The following is a 21,153-nucleotide window of genomic DNA, read 5'->3' as shown; positions in this document are numbered from 1 at the left end:
CCAAAACAATAGCGGTTTTGGTTGGGACGAGCATAGGCAGCTCGTTGTTGCTGAAGATGCGGTTTGGGACTCCTATTTAAAGGTAAGATTATTTCAAGTCTTTATTATCTTATTTTTACCAAACTTATGACTAATATGATTTCCTCATTTTTTTAAAGTCACAAAGAAGCCGCTCAATTCAGATATCGTACTTTCCCTTACTACGACCAGCTTACTACCATATACGCAAGAGATCGAGCAACTGGGAAAGATGCTCAAATAGCTGCTGATGTTCTTGAAGAAATAAATGCTGATGATGTACGTACTACAGGTATGGATGAAGAAAGAAACTCATTCTATGACTGCGAAGCTGACATCTCTTTGGATGACATGGATGTTTCTGCTGCGAAGCCGTAACGAGATAGAGACCAAGGGGGTTCCTCATCTTCAAACAAGAGAAAGAAGAAATCTGATGCTCGTGATATGTCTTCTTCATTTGATGAGGCTGCCACTTTATTGGCCGAAAACATCAAGGCCGTTGGCGATCAAATCAGTAGGAGTATTGCCTTGGAGGTGGTAGTTCAGCAGAAGTCAGAAGAATATCAAAAGATGGAAGAGAAAGCTTCAAATTTATATTCAGCCTTATGGGAAACTGAAGGTTTAACCGATGATCAGCGGTATGAAGCTTTGAGTAAAATCCAGATCATCCAACTCAAATGATCGTTTTCTTTAGTTTACCTTCTGTTGCCCGATTGGAATGGGTCAGAAGATTTCTTTCTCACCATTAAAAATCAATGTTCAAACTTTTTGATGTTGTAAAACTATATAACATATGGATTATGATGTAGAATTTCATTTTCATCTAACCTTTTCTTAATATAAGTTAATTATGTCTATGCAAAATATAATTCTCAAGTTATATATTGATTTTAGTAAATCCATATAAGAACATTTTATTATTAAGAGTTTTATGAAATTATATATCATTATTAAATTATATTTAATATTAATTATTTTAAATTGTATAAATTCATATAAGAAAATTTATTATCAAGAATTTTATGAAATTTATATTATTATTAAATTATATGTAATAATAATTATTTTAAATTATACAAATTCATATAATATAATTTATTAGTTATAATTATTTTAAATTTTATTAAATCATATATTTTAATTAAAATATATTTAATATTAATTATTTCAAATTATCTTTTATAGTATCATATATTACGATTTGAGTAAATTCATATAAGAATATTAATTATTAAGAATTTTATTAAATTATATATTTTAATTATAATATATTTAATAATAATTATGTTAATTTATATTTTATAGTATCATATATTATGATTTGAGTAAATTCATATAAGAATATTAATTATTAAGAATTTTATTAAATTATATATTTTAATTATAATATATTTAATAATAATTATGTTAATTTATCCTTTATAGTATCATATATTATTATTTGAGTAAATTCATATAAGAATATTAATTATTAAGAATTTTATTAAATTATATATTTTAATTATAATATATTTAATAATAATTATGTTAATTTATATTTTATAGTATCATATATTATGATTTGAGTAAATTCATATAAGAATATTAATTATTAAGAATTTTATTAAATTATATATTTTAATTCTAATATATTTAATAATAATTATGTTAATTTATCTTTTATAGTATCATATATTACGATTTGAGTAAATTCATATAAGAATATTAATTATTAAGAATTTTATTAAATTATATATTTTAATTATAATATATTTAATAATAATTATGTTAATTTATATTTTATAGTATCATATATTATGATTTGAGTAAATTCATATAAGAATATTAATTATTAAGAATTTTATTAAATTATATATTTTAATTATAATATATTTAATAATAATTATGTTTAAATATGATTAAATTATTTATTATTGATATTAATAATCTTATTAAAATTTAAATAACAATAACAATAATCATTTACCAAAACAAATTTATGCTAAGGGTATTTTAGTCATTTTAGTTTTTTCCATTATGCTATTACACCTCTATTACATTCAACCAAACATAAGAATACTATTACGCCTCTATTCCATTACATTCAACCAAACAATTAATTTGCTATTACACCTCTAATCCATTACGCCTCTATTCCAATACAGGGAACCAAACGTGCTCTAAATGTTCATGTTGTCAAACTTGAAGCCTGCCATTTAAGCTTATTTCTTCTTTTTTTTCTCTCCAAAACATTATTTCATATATATACTAGTTTTTTAATCTCAGCTCCTGTATTTTATAAAATTATTATTATTTAAATAGAAATTAAAAATATTTAATAGTCATAATCATGAGAAAAATAGTTTATTTAAATATTGATAATCTTTTCTTAGAAAACAATATTTGCAATTTTAAAAACATGTAAATCGCGCCTTAAATTCAGGGACTCATAGAAGGAATACTCTAGAATTTGAAAGAAAAGAAAATCGCATGAAATTGCGGAGGAAGTAACGATAGATGGGGCGATTAGATTCACATTTGGAGCGAAAAGCGAGGGAGGGAGTGTGTTCTGAGTTTGGAGCCGCCGTACTCGGTAAGAAGAAACGGTGTCGGAGATTGAAACGGTGGTTTTTCAAAATTTCGAAAGTCAGCGTTTGAGATATTGTGTTGGTGGTGATGATGATGAAACTGACGAACCAAAGGGCGGGAAACGGATGTGCCAATGGATTTTTCGAAATCTGACGGATGAGGAAAGCAAGTGTTTTTTTTTTGTTACAATTTTATTCCAATTATTAGGTGATTTTTTAATGAATTGAATGCTCTCCTTTTTCATATTTTGTTTAACATTTCAACTTTATCTATTTATCATTTTAAGTTTTGGAAAATTAATATTTAATCTATTATTTTATATTTTATTTATTACATTTAGCCTAAAAATATTATTTTAATTTATTCGAGAAGCGACATTTTATATTTGTTTATATTTGTTTTCATGTCTAGGGATAATAATGGAGTAAGACAAGGACGAATATTGCTAAATTCATCATCGCTCCGCAATTGGCATGTTCTACTCCACTACTTGCTTCGCTTCATTATAGATGTATAATCTTGACAATCATTATCATTTTCATGGATTATGGATTATAATTAAGAATGAATCATAATGACTTGTATAGATTGTTTATTTAATAGGCAAACAAAATTGTAATTGCTCCGGCAACGAATGTGACATCTCGTATTTAGGACCCAACGATTGGGTCGAGTATGGTGTTACATTTAGTGGTGTCAGGGCTACAAGTTTAATTGATTCTCAAACAAAATCGAGATCCAAATTGAGTTTAGAGGCATATGCCAAGGTTAAGTCAAGTTTGAGTCGAGATTTCGATGTTGATTATGTACTGTTTTATTTTATAGTTGAAAATGTTTGACGAATCAATATATGCTATTGAGGAGGAAGTTAACAATAGTGATCACTCCATTGAGGGAAAAAATCGAGTAGAGATTAAGGCACACAGTGTTTATCAAGTTGGTGCTCAACGCATAAACAGAATCGATTTACCTCGTCGAGAGGGTTGATGCGATGAAGATTTACCCCGCACAATAGCAGATGTACTTTAGAGAGTAGCAACAGTTGCTTCGCAAGCTGCACCAATAGCTAAAGTTAGGCGAGCTCCAATAAAAGAGTTACGAAAATATGGAGCAACTGAATTCAAGGGATTGAAAGGTGTTGACCCTGCTGGAAAAAACTTGTTGGAAAACGCAGCGAAAAATATGTTTTAGGGAAAATCGAAGTTTTAATTTTTTTTCCGAAAACAAGATTTTGGTTGTGATATCTAAATTAATAAACAATTGATCAAAATTTTACCTTTTCGGTTCGTCTAAGATGAACACTTCAACCGAGTAGTCTTCTTCTGTATCCTCAAGCACACGTCTGTCGAGTGTAGGCTTGCTTCGAATTAGAAAATTTTTCACAAAATTATCAGTGGGGCAATTTCGTAATTTTTATAAACTTCTAGGTCAAGTTGTAAATAAGAAAATATCACTAGAAATCTTCTAAAATAATTCCTTCGAAAATTTTTCTCTCTACAACTTTCTTCTGAATTCAAGTTTGTGAAAAATAATGACCCAAGACTCTCCTTATATAAGGATAGTTTAGAGAGTTCAACTAAGATCAAACTAATTCACTTTAATATTAAATTATTATAATGCTTATATCAAGATAAGTATTAGATTCTTTAATGTTAAATCTATTAAATTAATAGAATATTTATCTACAAGATAAATATTCAAGATAATCACTTTAATATTAAATTAATAACATATTATCAAGATAAGTATTAAATTAAATTTAATACTAAATTTATTAAATTAATATTATTTTTGTAATAGTTAATCTAAAATCAAATTATCTGGTAGAGTCCCAGTAAGAGTGTAATTCTTCCACTGCTTAACCACGGAAGAACCACCACCGCTGGCCATCCGTTAGCCATCGGAATGTCACTGGCATTGTCGTGCCCAGTGATGTCATTGCAGGCACGACACCCTACACCCCGAGCCGATTTGAATATTGTCGGTTTGGTTTAGGCCAGTGATAACCCAACCGATTTGGTCAAGCACTGGTTAGACCATCGGCCCGATTCAACCAATTTTGGGTTTTAGTTTTTGGTTCCAATTTTCGATCTCAGGTCCAATTTTCAAGTTCAATTACCCATTTGGCCAACTATCTAACTTAAAAATTAGTTTCTAAAATATCATATTTATTTTAATTAATTCGATTAATTTAATTTTGCTTGATCAAAATTAATTTTCCCAAAAATCACTGAGATTTTCCACAATCTTTCTCTTCTCTGTATGCATATCAGCACGAACCGTAGTTCTTATGGTGTTGTTTCTTCATCTCCCATCTTTCTAATAGATCCTACAATCAAAGGCATCCAAAATAAGTTCACAAGAACTTAGTGAAGCATTATCATACATTTATTCATCATTTCACATTAAATATAAAACATCGCATTTCACTTTATGGAACCAGACAAATACTCATCAAACACAGCAAGAACATGTATTAAATCTTTGCATACCTTGTACTCTTTTTTATTCTGTAAACATTCTTACCTCAATTGTTACTGCACGATTTACTTACGGGTTATATTGGTAACTTACTTTCCATTTCACCTTCCTACTCCTGGTTAAGGTAGATTTCGTCCACTTCTCATCATCATACATTTCTCGCAATTCTTTCATTTTCACAAGCCAAACAGTTGCTCTTTATTCAGAGTTTGCAATTTCGACGTTGCCATTAAATCTTTGTCCCAAAGTCATTTCACAAACTGCGTCACTAAGACGTATTTTTAACATCAAATATCTTCCCTTGTCTTCGGAAGCTTCAAACACTCACTTGATCAACAGATAGCCACGAAGGCGTCCACTTGACTTAGATAGTCACAGAGGCATCCAAACATCATTAGATAGCCACAAAGGCATCCATATTCATACAATAAACTTCTCCACGAAGGAACTTCCAACAGAATCAACCACGAAGATTCACATGTAACCTAGAGCAACCACAAAGGCTTTCACATATAAAAAGTTCAGCCACTAGGGCTCACATGTAACAGATTCAACCACAAAGGCTTACATATAACAAATTCAGCCACAAAGACATCACTTTTAGGTAATGGTGTTTTCGACGATAGGGATTTGCCTAAACTCATTGTCATGAGGTTTGCCCATCATCTCTTGGTACTCACCCAATCGTCTTTTTTTTTTATTTTCACATGACGCAATAGTCCCAGACTAGGTCTTACACTATATGGTCTTCATTTCCCCATATGATGTCATAGTCTCAGGCTAGGTCTTATAGTATATAGTCTTCATTTCCCCATATGATGTCATAGTCCTAGACTAGGTCTTACACTATATGGTATTCATTTCCCCATATGATTCTATAGTCCCAGACTAGGTCTTACACTATATGGTCTTCACTTACCATATCCATTGTAACACCCTTAACCCGTCTCCGTCGCCAGATTGGGTTATGGAGCATTACCATACAATCAAAAACATTTAAACATTATATCATTCAATAATTTAAATCACATCATAAACCATTCATGCACATGCATACTGTCCCTAAATCGATCCCTTGAGGCCCTAAAAATAGCAACTCGAGACCAATTTGAAACAATTTGGAAAGTTTAGGAAAAAGATACAAAATTTGCAAAATAGGGGACACACAGCAGTGTGGAATCACCACATGCCGTGTAACTTTCGAACAAGGGACACACGATTGTGTCCCAAACTATGTCATCACCCGTGTAACTCACTGACATGCCCCACACGCTCGTGTGCCAAGCCGTGTGTTAGGTCGTGTAACTCACTGACTTGAACCCTAAGAAATCCTTAGATGACACACGACCATGTCACTAGGCCATTTGCCTCACACGGCTGAGTCACACGCTCATGTCTCAGGCTGTGTGGAACCAAATTTACCTAAAATCAGGCCATTTCAAAACCATTTCATGCAGGAACATTTAGACCAATTATGCACACTTTCAAAGCACCAAAACCTCATCTAAACACACATATATTTCCTATTTTCCAAGACGCTAATTCAACAAACCAGTATGTCATTCAAGGCACCACAATTAGTATCCAAGCATTACATACTTGAGCAAGTTCATATGGCTCATTTCATGCATATGACTCTAGTCTATTTAGGTACTAAAACATACCACATTTAACCATTTCCAAACCATTCAAGACATACCACAAGAGCCTTATTCTATTATGTACCTAAAACACATCACAATTGACCATTTTCAAACCATCCAATTGTACCAATAAGCCATACACATCCATTATCCAAAAAGTGACCAAAAGGACCTACCTAAACAAACATTATAAGTTCATCAACCATACATAAACATCGAAACACAAGCATGCCAAGTTACCATTTGCATATTCATCAAAAACACCATTATAAACCACCCTATACATGTTAATATTGCCATTTCCAAACATAATAACCTAGTTCTATTATGATCTAAAATATGTCACAAGTAACTATTTTCAAACCATCATCAACATGCCAAGAGAACTATATCAACAAGCACTTTAAAGTAACCAAAATCACATAACTTGGTAAGGCATCAAGGTGTGCCAAACCAATAAAGCTTTCTAAAGTTTATACATACCAAAACGCTATTAACACACACATCATAATACCACTACAAAACACCTTATACATGCCATTATAAACCTTAACCAAATTACTCAAAAACTATCGAATCGTCTACTGGATAGTGTGATAGGTCTCCGACGAGCTTCCAAAAGATCAAGCTTCCGATAATCTAAAAAACAAAGGAAAATAACTATGTAAGCAACGAGTGCTTAATAAGCTCGTATAAACTTTAAACATAACATACCATTTCAATAATGAAATTTTATGAAATAAGTATTGTAAGGCCCAATATTTGCCCGGGCCTGCAAACCAAAATAAACCAGTTAGAAGCCCAAGAATCAAAACAAAAAATAAATAATACAAAAACAAAATCAGCCCAAAGTTGACCCAAGCCCAACACAAAGAGTCAGAAACCCTAGCCCTAGCTACTGCTGGCCGCCGTTCCAGCCTCTGCCCAGCTTCAGCACCGCACGAGCCACTCCCCACGCACGTAGCAGCACTCACACAAGCCATGCCACGTCCCAGCTGGCCCTCGTACGCCCGTACACCTGCAGTAGACACCAACAAACAACAAGCAAAGAGCGCAAGCAAACAAATCGGACAGAAAAAACCACAAAAGCGAGCGAATTAAAAATTGTAATGGCAGAGAGAAAAAAGAAAAAAAAACAAAATAGGGATTTTGTATAAAGCCATTATAAAAATTTTGTAAAGGATTTTTTTTTGAATACAAAGAAAAAAAGATTCGAGAGGTAAATTCATCTTTTTTTCGTTTTTTTCTTCACTGTTTGCTTTCTCTTTTTTTTTTTGCTTCTTCACGAATACATTAAATACAGAAAAAGAGAGGTTTAAGGAAGAGAGTTTACCTTGCTTGCTGGTGTCACTTTTTTCGTCACAATCGAAACCAAGCAGTGGTTCAGGCGCCTCCAGATGTTCTTCGTCGAACGGCGCAAAGAGAGAGTTTTTCTCTCTTTTCTTTTAGTTTTTTTTTGTTTTGTTAGATTAGAAAATGTTCAATAGATTAGGGTTTAGTTTTTTTAACCACGAAAGAAACGACACCGTTTGGGTGGCCATGACCCACGCGGTGACCCGACCCGGAGGGGAGGATCCGCGCGTTCTGGCTTTAGGTGGGAAAATTGCGCATTCAGCCCTCCCTCCTTTGCGCCATGTTTTATTAAGCCAGTTATTTCCTTTTTAATTTGGCCCAAATGTTTCAACCCATGTTCATTCCAGCCCACGTCGATGTGCACCGTGTGGGGGGAGCAGATTATTTCCATTTGGGCCCCCCTCATATAATGCGTGCATTGCAAATTGGTCCCCGTTTTATTTTAATTTCATTTTTTTGGTTATTTTGTTTTTTTCTTCTTTTTTTTTGCAATTCGTTTTTTTTAATTTTTATTTTTAGAATTATTACTATATTATTCATTATCATTTATTACTATTTCTATATTTATACACGCATTTTTATATCTAGTATGTATATACATATTTCTTTATATAATATATATAACTTTTATGAATGCATGCATTTTACATACGTTTACATTTATTTTATTTTTTATTTTATTTTTAATCTTTATATACTTTATATTATATATATACTTATACATTTCTTTTATTTCGTAAATATATGCACATGTACATACTTTTATTTTTATTTTATTTTCATAATTCTTACATGTACATAATTATATTTTTATAATATGTACGTACATGTTTTTTAGAAATTATTATAAGTCTTTTGCTTTACATGTTTCATTCCTTTTATATGTATACTAATATATGTGGGTTTACTATATGCATACACATATTGTCAAATTTACTTGTATATTGTGCTTGTTTATATATATTTTATAAATACATATACATATATAATTTAAATTAAAGTGTTTGTTTCATGCTATACATTAACTTTTTAACATGCCTTTTAAAATTTATATTTTGGTTGCGTCAAAGCATTAAAATCATCATATTTTACAAATTTCCAAAATATTTGGCATTCATGATTCTCGGGAAAGATCGTGTCCTAACTTACTGGATTGCGATTATTTTTCGATGAATTTAGAAAGCCAAGTATTCATTTTGCAATGAATTCACAAATTTCAAATAAAAACCCATTCTTGGGAATTCGACACGTTGTGTCCTAATGCATTGGATATGACATGTTATTTTCTCAAGACAAGGATTTTAAAAAAATAAAGGCAATGTTCGATATTTAGGAATTTTGTGAAATCGAACCCTAACTTACTGGGTTTTGATTTTCTCATCGGACCCAAATAATCGGATATCCTTCTCAAAACGCATAGGTTTTAAAAATCAAAGGATAAGCTTAATTTTGAGGATTTGAAATGTTGTACTCTAACTTACTGAGTGTAACAATTTATTTCTTTAAAATAAATGAGCCTTATCTTCCAATTCATTCAAAATAAAAGGATCGTATTTTAAAATTTTTTCAAAATTTCGACATTAAGACATTAAACAATCAAATCGGTACCAATTTTGGGCGTCACGAGGGTGCTAACCCTTCCTCGTGCGTAATCGACTCCCGAACCTGTTTTCTCAAAAATTTGCAGACCTAAATTTATTTTCAAGGTGATCCGATCACACCACAATAAAAGATCGATGGCGACTCCCTACTTTTCATTTTTCAAAGTTGATCCCCGTTTTTTTTAAATTTGAAAAAATGGTGTCAACAAGTATAAACCTTTACTGATGCCTTAAGCTTAATAAAAGTCTATATAACACCATCAAACTCACAAGTTAGTATACTTGTTCATGGTACATATGAAATCAACCATGTATAAATATAACATTTAATTCATCATCATTACCATATGATCATGATTCATTACATTTGCTTACTTACTGTTTTCAATACCATAAGTTTGATATAAGCCTATTCAAGCATCATCAAGCCCATTTGTTAGTAGATTCATTGACAATCGTATAAACTCATTTATAACATAAATAGATATCATAAGATACATTACATAAGCATCAACCTTTTCATGTAGTTATGAACCTTTCCATTAAGTCACTCACCGTTCCACTCCTTTTCTTACCCGTTGAACCATCTAGAATTTCATTGGATACTCGGGAAAGCTCACACGAAGTGTGCCTTTACATATAGCTGTAACATTTCCTTTACAATGCTCACACGAGCTGTGAAGTGGGCCTGCTCACACGAGTTGTAGGTCAGAATGTAAGCTACACAATACTACTCACATGAGCTGTGGAGGATCTGCAACAAATGCAAGACCTCATCCATCGGTAGGACATTCAAGACCAGCACCTGAAACATGAAATCCCTAATGACATGTCATTTGTATCATAAGAATTCTTAAGGTTCAACCAGGACTTGATATTCGTCAATTCATCATAATGTGGATACATTCTCATATATATATTGATTCATTTACATTCAAAACAACATAGTAAACATTGAATTTAAATAACATTATAACGATTACAATTCATACGAACTTACTTGACTAAATTGCAACAATGACTAAGTACATGGGCTATTTGGTAATTTTCTCTTTTCCTCGATTTTCTAGTCGTTCTTGATCTAAAATAATAATTCCATTCAATTCACTAATTCTAACAGAAAAATAAATTCATTTTATGCAATTAAGTCTTTTTACATTTTACAAAATTGCCCCTAACATTTTACCTTTATACAATGTTGTCCCTAAGTTCAAAACATGCAAATTAACCATTTTATTCAATTAATCTCATTTTATCATTTAAAATAATTAATTTAGCTTATAACCCATAATAATGAAAATTTAAAAATTACCCTCAAAGTTTACCCTTATTGCAATTTAGTCCCTAAACTCGAAACTTGCAATTTCACCATTTCTAATTAAAATTCATGCAAACCAATTTTTACCTATTTTTATAACAGCCCATATTTATCATCTATTTGCAATATTTTCCTTTAATTTTACCATTTTCATAAATAAGTCCTTATACCTTAAAATCATAAAAGTTACTTAATAAAATGTGTCTATTTAACTACAAAGCTTAACAATCTATCATAAAATTTCACAAACACCTCTAACTCATCTATGGAACATTCTAAAACATTTAATAATTTCGAAAATAGAGGTACGGATTAGCTGGGTCTAATTGCAACGATTTCAAAAACATAAAAATTACAAGAATTGAATGAAAAATAGACTCACATGCATTAACCATAGTAAGACCGAAGCTTGGAGCTTTAATTTCTATGGAGTTTTGGTTTCTTCAATTTGAAATGAAGAAGGTAACTATTTACTTTTACTTAATTTAAGTTTTATTATCTATTTACTATTTTGCCTTGAAATATTTAACCAAATTTCACCAAATGTCAAGCCGTGATCATCCACTAACCTTAAAATTGGTTGAATTACTACTTAAGACGCTTATTTCATGCTTTTATACCCATTAAATACAAATAAAGCTATAGCTGTTAAACTTCACATCTTTACAATTTAGTCATTTCAAATTAATTAATCATTTAAACATCAAAATTTCTTAACAAAACTTTAATACAACCTTAATAACACTTCGTAAATATTTAATAAAATATTTACAGCTCAGTTTATAGAAACGAGGACCCAATACCTCATTTTTTAAGACCATTTGACTTTAGGTTCATACCACTTAAACCTAATTATTCATTCAAATAACATAAATTGCCAATTAAAAATTTACTTTTAATACCATATTTGACTCGTAAAATGAGCTGTTACAGCAATGGACTTCCATATCAGAATTCGTGTTTATTATCCCGACGGACTCACACGCAAGTAAACTCAACATGCAAACTTATGCAACTCATGCAACTTATGCGGAGACTTATTCATGCTTTCAGGCGTGTTTATGCATGTGCATACTTACTTATAGCAGACAGAAACATACTTTCATGTGTATTCTTTACGCTTACACTTTCTTTTGTGGAGCATAAACATATCATCAAGCTCACGTCTTCTTTACACATTCATTGTGCACAAATTTCTTTACCTTAACAGAGGCGCATAACATTATGCAAGCACCACATGCAAGTTCATCAAGCATTCATCTTCACAGAATCAACGTATTAAATTTGCATGCCTTTCTTTCTCAATTCACAAAATAGTCATAAACACAGAGAGGTCAACATATAAACATACAAACATACACGTGTAAACAAAGAGGTCAGTTAGAGATGCTCAAGGTAGTCACAAGGGGCTCACAATATCGTCACCTTAACAACTTTACACTACTCACTTTTGGCAGCTCCAAACATCAGACCTGGGTTTCCATCAAGTAGATCAGTAGCCCCTAAACATTAAACCACAAAAAACTTGTTAAGATTTTTCTATAACACCCCTAACCCATATCTATCGTCGGAATAGGGTTACAGAGTATTACTGAAAGTTTACATTACAAAACATTCAAAATAATTCATAAATCATAACAATATTATTCAAACTCATACATATTATCCCTTATACGAGCCCTCGAGGCCCTAAAAACACATTAGAAATGAATCAAGACTAAATCAGAACATAGAATTTTTGGGAAAAAGTTAAAAATTTTTATACTGCAGGGGTCACACGGCCGTAGTCACACGGCTGAGACACATGCTCGTGTCTCAGGCCGTCTGGGCATTCGAATTAAGGACACATGGCTGTGTCCATGCCCGTGTAACTCTATAACTTGGGTCACAAGGCGAAGCCACATGCCCGTGTACCTTTCGAAATGGCCTCACACTCCCGTGTGCCAGCCCGTGTACCCTTCGAAATGGCCTCACACGCCCATGTTCTAGGCCGTATGCTAAGCCGTGTAACAGCTTCACTTGCAACCCTTTGTAAGCTACAGGGGACACACAGCAGTGTGTCACACACGGATGAGCCACACACCTGTGTCTTAGGCCGTGTGGACAAGAAATAGGTCATTTTCAAGCCATTTCCCTCACCCAAATTATGCACAGTCATACAATCCATTTGCACCTATTTCAAGCATCCAAAAAGTACCTATAATATGCATAATCAAACTAGCACAATATGGTACCTATTCATACAATCAATAATGCCAAAAGGCATATATAACACCCTTAACCTGTATCCGTCTCCAGAATAAGGTTACAGAGCATTACCGGAGTTTTCATTTCAAAATGAACAAAGATTATAAACATTCAAATTCATACCATTAATCATATCAAAACCAGTCCATAAAATGCATATCGTCCCTTATACGAGCCCTCGAGGCTCTAAAAACACATTAGAAACAAGTCAGGACCAAACCGGAATCATATAGAATTTTTCAAAAACCAATGAAAATTTTCAAAACTGCAGGGGTCACACGGCCGTGTGGCCAGGCCGTGTGAGTCACGCTCGTGTATTAGGCCGTGTGGGCATTCAAAGTAGGGACACACAGTCGTGTCCCAGCCTGTGTTCGTGCCCATATAACTCACTGACTTGGGTCACACGACCATGCCACATGCCCGTGTGCCTAGCCATGTACCCTTCGAAATGACCTCACATGCCTGTGTGCCAAGCCGTATGCTAGGCCGTGTAACAGCCTGACTTGCAACCCTTTGAAAGCTACAGGGAACACATAGCCGTGTCGCCAGGTCGTGTGTCACACACAGCTGAGACACACGCCTGTGTGGACAAAAAATAGGCCATTTCCAAGCCATTTTTCTCACCCATTCAAACATGTACCTACAATCACTTTTACACAATTAAACAAACCATCAAAATGCATCAAAATCATGCATACAACCAATACACCCAAATGCACCTTAATGAAAACATATAAACATATATAACCATGTGCATCATTTTACCAAAAATTATCACTTTGTTCATATGCCAAAGTCACATCCACAAATACCAATTTACATTTAACAAATAGCATCACAACTCATATATGCCAACTACATTTTCATACCAAAATTACTATATTCACTTCTATCATCTAAGCATCCATAAACTATAAATTCAACCATTATAGGGCCACATACACATAACAACATATTCAACCATTTCAAACATTCAAAATACCAAATTCACAAGCCAAAACACATTGGCTAAGACAAATGGCTACTTCAACAACTAAAATACTTATACATGCCATTATAACCAAACTTAGAAACATCCAAAAGTACCGATATAGCTGATGGATAGTGTGATATAACTTTGATATGCTTCCAACCCGATCGAGCTTTCAGTTCACTATAAACCACGAAAAATTACACAGAGTAAGCATAAATGCTTGTAAGTTCGTATAATATAAAACATAACTTACCATTTTATCACATATTAAATAAATTTTTTTGAGAAAATTTTATGTTATATTTCTAGTCAACTTAGACGAAACACAAAATTTGCCAAAACGATCAAAAAAAGCTCAATAGGGTCTCGTTTTGTTAAACGCATTCACGTCATAAGATACAAAAGTAAAAGAAAAAACCAAGTTAAGAGTAATCATAGTTTTCCTAGAATTTACACAAATCCCTATGTAGCAATTTCAGTTAATGGAACTTCGACAAGTGGCACGGATGTAGTCATTGGAGAAGCAGAAGTCTCGCGTAGTGGTTGCGAGAACTCAGTATAGTGGAACTCAATCTGTAGTCAGTGATGCAGTGGTGTTGATGCCATTAGACCCTTCTTGATATCCGACTGCAACTCTCTAATAGGTATAGCAGCCAAGAAGCTTTTTATGTATTCCTTGCAGAACTTCTTACCCTAGCAAACAACCTCCTCACTGTCCTAACTCTTGATTGATTTCTCTGGTTTTGTTACTACAGCCCCTGCAACACAACCCTCCTTCCCATTGACCTGTTGATCACCCGTTGACTTAACACCTAATGATTGAGCCACATTTGGTAGCTTGTGAATTACAGTATTACGGTCAAATTTCAAGATGTATGCTTAATTGCATCCCTCATAAAGCCTCTCTCCTAACGTGTCAATAATATAGTAAGCTTCTGGGTCAACCTTTAGGACAAAAAAATGGTCAGTCCAACTAACAATGTAAACCTCGGAGAGATCACTATTTTGACATTCTGCACCAACACGACTAATCTCATCCCATATGTTATCAAAAGACATTGCACCATACAAAAAGTCAAAACTTCCCTCATCCACACCCTCTGGATGGAAAAACCCAATAAAGGGCTTTCTTGGCACTACAGAAAGAGGACGTAACTTTGCTTGGAGAACCGTCTCAAGATCAAAGTGCTTGTCAGGGAACCACTCCCTGTAGGATTCATTCTCACGAGTTTCCTCCATTCCAATGAGCCTTCTCGATCAAACTATCAAATTGAGACTTAATAGGCATCGATCACGGTTGTTCAAGCCAATCGCAATAATAACAGCAAAAGGGCTGTACATGCACTTTCACCATTGCTCGCTCACCCGTTGATCAATAGAAGCAAAAAAGACCTCCGATTTAAGTTTCATGCATCCATAACGGCTTACCACTTCTTTCTGTTCCCAATTTCTGATGGCAAAACTATCATCCCCAAACTCAGAAATAGATGTACAGTTTGCAGATGAATCATCATCTGTCTTGCGCCACCTAGGTGCATGAGATTCATCAGAGCTGGGCTACCGACGGTCGAAATCAATGTCATCCCCACCTTTTTCTCCATAGCCTTTCTTTAACAATGGTTCCCCTTTTCCTTTAGGAGACCAAACTCGACTTCCTTTTTCTCCAAGACAAAATCTGCGCTTGGAACTCTGCAGTAGGGATGGCTCTGACACCAGTTTAGCAGAATCCTCGACGTTTGAGCAGCTAACATCTGACTTACGGTTACTATAGTACACCCAATCCTCATCTCCTACACCGATCCTCATGCTAGAGTAAACCGATCCTCCAAAGATAATTTGCATCACCAGAGTACCATAACTAAATGACTTCGACAACGGTCATCTTTTACCTCATCCGATTCTCCTTCCTCGGAATCGTCAAGTGAATCTGTGTCCAATGGATACTCACCATCATCACCCCTGGCAGAACACCTTCCTTCACTGCCTTCATCCTCACGGCAGGCTTTTTTCGCTCCTCTGGTAGAAACATTCTCTCTAAAAAATTTTACTTTTCTTAGACCAGCTTTAATTGTAGAAATCTCATCCTTTTCCATGGTCAGAGTTTCTCTAGACTGGAGAGGTGATGCAAAAGGCACTAACGCTCGCTCTATAGGCTCGTTGATTTCTTGATCAATTCTTAGTTCCAACAGGCTAAGTGATATACAGAGTCGGGGGCAAAGCTCTCCAGCATCGGTGGAGAGTATGAGAGGTATGTTTAACTCAAGCTCTTTCTGCTCAGCAACAGAGACATGTTCAGCAAGATTCAATGATGCTACCCCAACAACGGGAACCTTACTCTTTGGTCCTTGCTTCAAACCATTCAAGGCAGAGAAAGCGATCTCCCAAGGATGAAATGCATTTTCTTTATAAGTCGATAAGTTACAAAGGGTTTGAAACTCCTCATCCCACACAACGACGCCATTCTCGTCAACGCCGTTGACTTTTTTGGTGAAATTCCTCTTAACTGTTCGCCTTAAGGAACTGAGGGAAGCCTTTGGACCTTTCCATCGAATCTCGACCTTTAGTTTCTCAGGCTTCTCCCAACCTTCCCCGACCAGATCCCACCCTTCTAATCTTCTTACAATTAACTTAACCTCGTACTTTTTTGAAACTAGAGGCGGCCTTGGTCTCCACCTCATCATCTTCACCACCATTTTTCAAACAAAAAAAAGAAATCCTTCAATCACTCGAATTGTTTATATTCTCGTGGAAACTCAACGAAACCGAAAAATCATGTTTGATTTCTCTCTGATCTGTTTGTATTATAAACCTAAAAATGGGGGAAAAAATAATCTTGGGGGTTCTTGAAACAAAATACAAAGGGAAAAATGAAGGGAAGTTAGAAAAAGGGATCAAAAAATAAGGATTTTTATAGTTGGAAAAGGAAATGAAATTGATTTAGAAGAGCGAAAAATAACACTCTTACATATTAAATAATTTAAACATGGAATAATCCAACCACAACTTGGCCAAATCCTAAGCATATACACCAAACATGTTAGTCATTTAATCATATAACATAGGTAATATAATCATGGATGAGCACAACATTTAATCATGTATCATATGCATATATCATCCATTTCGCTCTAGATATACCATGTATCACCATTCCAATAAAATTCACATGTATCCATGTATTAGTTTGTAACAACCCGAATTTGGGGCTAGTCAAAATAGTGGTTTCGGGACCACAAATTTGACAAGAAAAAAAATTAATTTCATTATATTTTTATGGTCTATGATTTCACAAAATGATTTTGTGAAAATTTCGTTCCAAAATTTTGACGTTTGGGCACTCAATTTAGTCAAAAGAACTAAATTGTAAAAAGTTCAAAAGTTGAGTTCTATATGTTAGAGGTGTCCAATTGTTATGAAATTTTAAATTGGAGGTCTTTATATGGTAATTAGACCATTGGTTAAGTTGGTGGATAAAAATGGGCATGGTTAGGCATGTTTCCAAAGTTTTTCATTAAGGGTATTTTGGTCATTTAGTTATTAAAATGAATTAAAAACAAATTTAAAAGCCAATTTTTGTCCATCTTCTCCATAAGGCTTAATTTAGCAAGGGGGAAGCCATGGTTAGGGTTTTCAAGCTTCCAAGCTCAATAGTAAGTCCATCCTTGCCCCGTTTTTAATGATTTTTAAGTTTTTGAGATTACCGTAATATGATTTACCTATTTCTACCATTTATTTGAGCTAGAGCTGATGTTTCAAAATTTACCTATGGAGAATATGCATGTATTTTGATGTTCTATGGAAGAATATGAATGTTTGGAGTGTGATAAATGATTTGTACTAAGTAATTTTCGATAAAAATGTCTAAAAGTATTAATTTGTAAAAGTTATAAAAGGTATCATAATTGTGTGAATAAGTGAAAATTGTGAATGGAAACTGTCATAAAATGGTTCGGCTAAGCCTAAAATGCAAGGAAATTGAATAAAAATTATTTTACAAGCCTAAGGGCAAAATTGTAATTTAGGGGTAAAAACATAATTTTTCCAAAGTATGATTTTTGGACTGGAATGAATAGTGTGAATGTTTTATAAGTTAAATGTATTGTTGTAAATCAAGAAAGACGAGAAATTGAAATTGATTGATAAAAATAAAAGTGAGAAAAAGTGAAAAATTCCCGAATGAACCTTTGGAATAAAAAGGGATACGAATGAAGAGACAGAAATGATCACATGTGTGGCACGGACTGTGTGTAGGCCACTATGTAAAAGTGAAAGTGATGGTCACGTGTGTAGTAATATGTGCAGGCTACTACGTGTACCGGAATGATAGGTCGCATGTGTAGTACTATGTGCAGGCTACTATGTATATCGGATGGTAATGGTCACATGTGTAGTACTATGTGCAGGCTACTATGTGAACCGAACATCATTGATTAATAAGGTGGTTGCTATATGCTGATTCCACCGGACATCATTGATTAATAAGGTGGTTGCTATGTGTTGAATCCACTGAGTATCTGTTATTATTCCGAAGTGTTCATCGGGAAATTGACTAAGTGTAATTGAATAATGAATATAGGTGTGGAATTGAATTTAATATCGACTTAGAAATGGAAAAGTGAATTTTGAATTGAATTGTGATTGAAAGTGAAAAAGTGAACTTATGAAAGAGTACATTTAACAACAAAACAGTTTAGAAAAAAACAGTTGTGTGACTTTGAAAAATCACAAAAAATGGTGGAAATGGAATTAAAGGTTGAATAATATATGAAATTGAAGCTGAATGAGTCTATTTTCACATAAAAGAAATAGAGCAAGCAAAAGAGTTATATATTTTGATATATTTGTTTAGTTAGACATACTCAGAATGAGTTCGGAATACCCTATCTTGACTTTGGAAAATTGGAAAAAATTGTAAAAAAAATAATTATGGGATAGAGTTTATATTTTTAGAATCGTCAGTGAATATAATTTCAAGAGAAACAAACAGAAACAATATATGAATTCTGTACAATGAGATAACTAATTTTTAGTGAAGAGAGGTCAGAACTATCAAGCAGTGAAATAGAGGAAACTTTAAAGAATAAAATGTACTATTTGGATAAACCAAAAATTCTGAAAATTTTATGGTAAGAAGATATATGAATCTAGTTTCGGGGAAAATTAGCGGTTCTTAATTTGGAGCTCTATAGCTCCAGGTAAAAATAATTTAGTGACTCTAACTCGGAGAGACAATTTTAAGTATACATGTAAGTGAATAGTGAAACTATAGAAAATTTTATTTCTAAGAGTGTTATGTACATTAAGGATGTGGAATAGAGAGGAGGAGGAGGAGGAAAATTGGAAGAACATATGAATGATTTGTGTATAATTGACCATATGCTCGGTTATAATCGATAAACGATTGAAAAGAAATGATGTTTATACATTATTAGTTATGGTTAAAGTTCATGTGAGAAAATAAAGTTTCATAGTATGTGTATGTGGTATACTTGGTATATGATTTGGTATGTAGCAATGTCAGAAATGGTTTATGAATTAACTCATATTGGTACTTATCCATGCTTATAATGTTTATACTATATGTTTATCTGGCTAACATATTTGGTGTGTATGCTTAGGCTTTGGTCAAGTTGTGGTTGGATTACGCCACATTAAATTTATAAAATTATGCATTGAGATGGTAAATGCCTAGATGGAAATATGCTTGTGATCAAAAAAGGGTGGTAAGTTTTAAAGTTTGTAATATTTATTAAAATGGTTTATCATGAGGTTAGTCTTCAAAAAAAAGACTAGCTTGCGACTATGGTTGAGTGTAATGTTTATATCTTGTGTGATATGCATAGGAAACGGGAGTGGAAAGGAAATGAAATACTAAGTTCATGCTTAAAATGTAAAATAACGCAAAAAGGGGACGTTAAGTTAAACGATAAATATGTATTAGTATTTAACTTAATGAAATTGAACTGTACGTGAATTAAATGGAAATTGCAAATGATATGATTTGAATTAAATGAATTATTGTGGTATTGAAATGTATATTGGATTGAGAAATTGAATTGAATCGTGAATTAAATGAAATGGAAATGAAGTATTGAATTGCATAAGTATGTATTGGGTCTCAGAAGCCCTATTTGTTACAAATATAGTATTTTGAAGTTATAACGTGAAGATTTATAAAAGCATGTTAAAAATTTGAAGAGTTTAAATTTGAATGAAATTTTATAACTCAGTTTAACATGTTTATAAGTGTATGTGTTCTGGTAATGCCTCGTACCTTATTCCGATGTCGAATACGGGTAAGGGGTGTTACATAGTTTGTATCGAACTTTTATCATTTCCTTTCTGAATAATTCCCGTTGAACCACTTAGAATACCGTTGGATACCCGGGATAGCTCACACATAATGTGCCAACTCATATAACTATAATCCGTCAATTCCTGTACATGTATGCTCACACGAGCTGTGGGTCAGAACGTAGCTACACGATGCTGCTCACACAAGTTATGGAGTATCCACAAGAAATGTCGAACCTCAGCCATCGATAAGACGTTTAGGACCAGCACCCGAATAATGTGAACCCTAATGACATGTCATTTGTATCCTACGAATTCTTTGTGTTCAAACAAGGCCCGATAAGCATCATACGTCATTGGATATGCGATCGTTATATATATATGGCAATTTCCAACACATGTATAACTCAATTGAAAACATATAAATACAATATAATTACACAAACTTACCTCGACGATTAATCATAGATACGGAGGCGACAAATACAAAACTTTATCTTTGCCCCAATCTAAAGCTGTACAAGTTTTGTCTTGATCTAAATGGATAAATTCAGCTCAATTCAATAATTATTCTATTCAAATTAACCAAAATTCATATTTTAGCAAAATTAAAATTTTGCCCCTATACTTTTAATTTCTTTTCAACTTAGTTCCTAA

General features: G+C 33.3%; 1 pseudogene; it reads right to left on the bottom strand.

The window, feature by feature from the left end:
- Nucleotides 1–14,664: 14,664 nt before the first annotated feature.
- LOC105774695 (uncharacterized) lies at nucleotides 14,665–16,910 on the bottom strand (annotated as a pseudogene).
- Nucleotides 16,911–21,153: the final 4,243 nt, after the last annotated feature.

The sequence above is a fragment of the Gossypium raimondii genome, chromosome 6 (assembly GCF_025698545.1).
Source record: "Gossypium raimondii isolate GPD5lz chromosome 6, ASM2569854v1, whole genome shotgun sequence".
Taxonomy (NCBI): Eukaryota; Viridiplantae; Streptophyta; class Magnoliopsida; order Malvales; family Malvaceae; genus Gossypium; species Gossypium raimondii.
The sequence above is the reverse complement of the archived record's forward strand: the minus strand, read 5'-3'. Positions and strand labels throughout refer to the sequence as shown.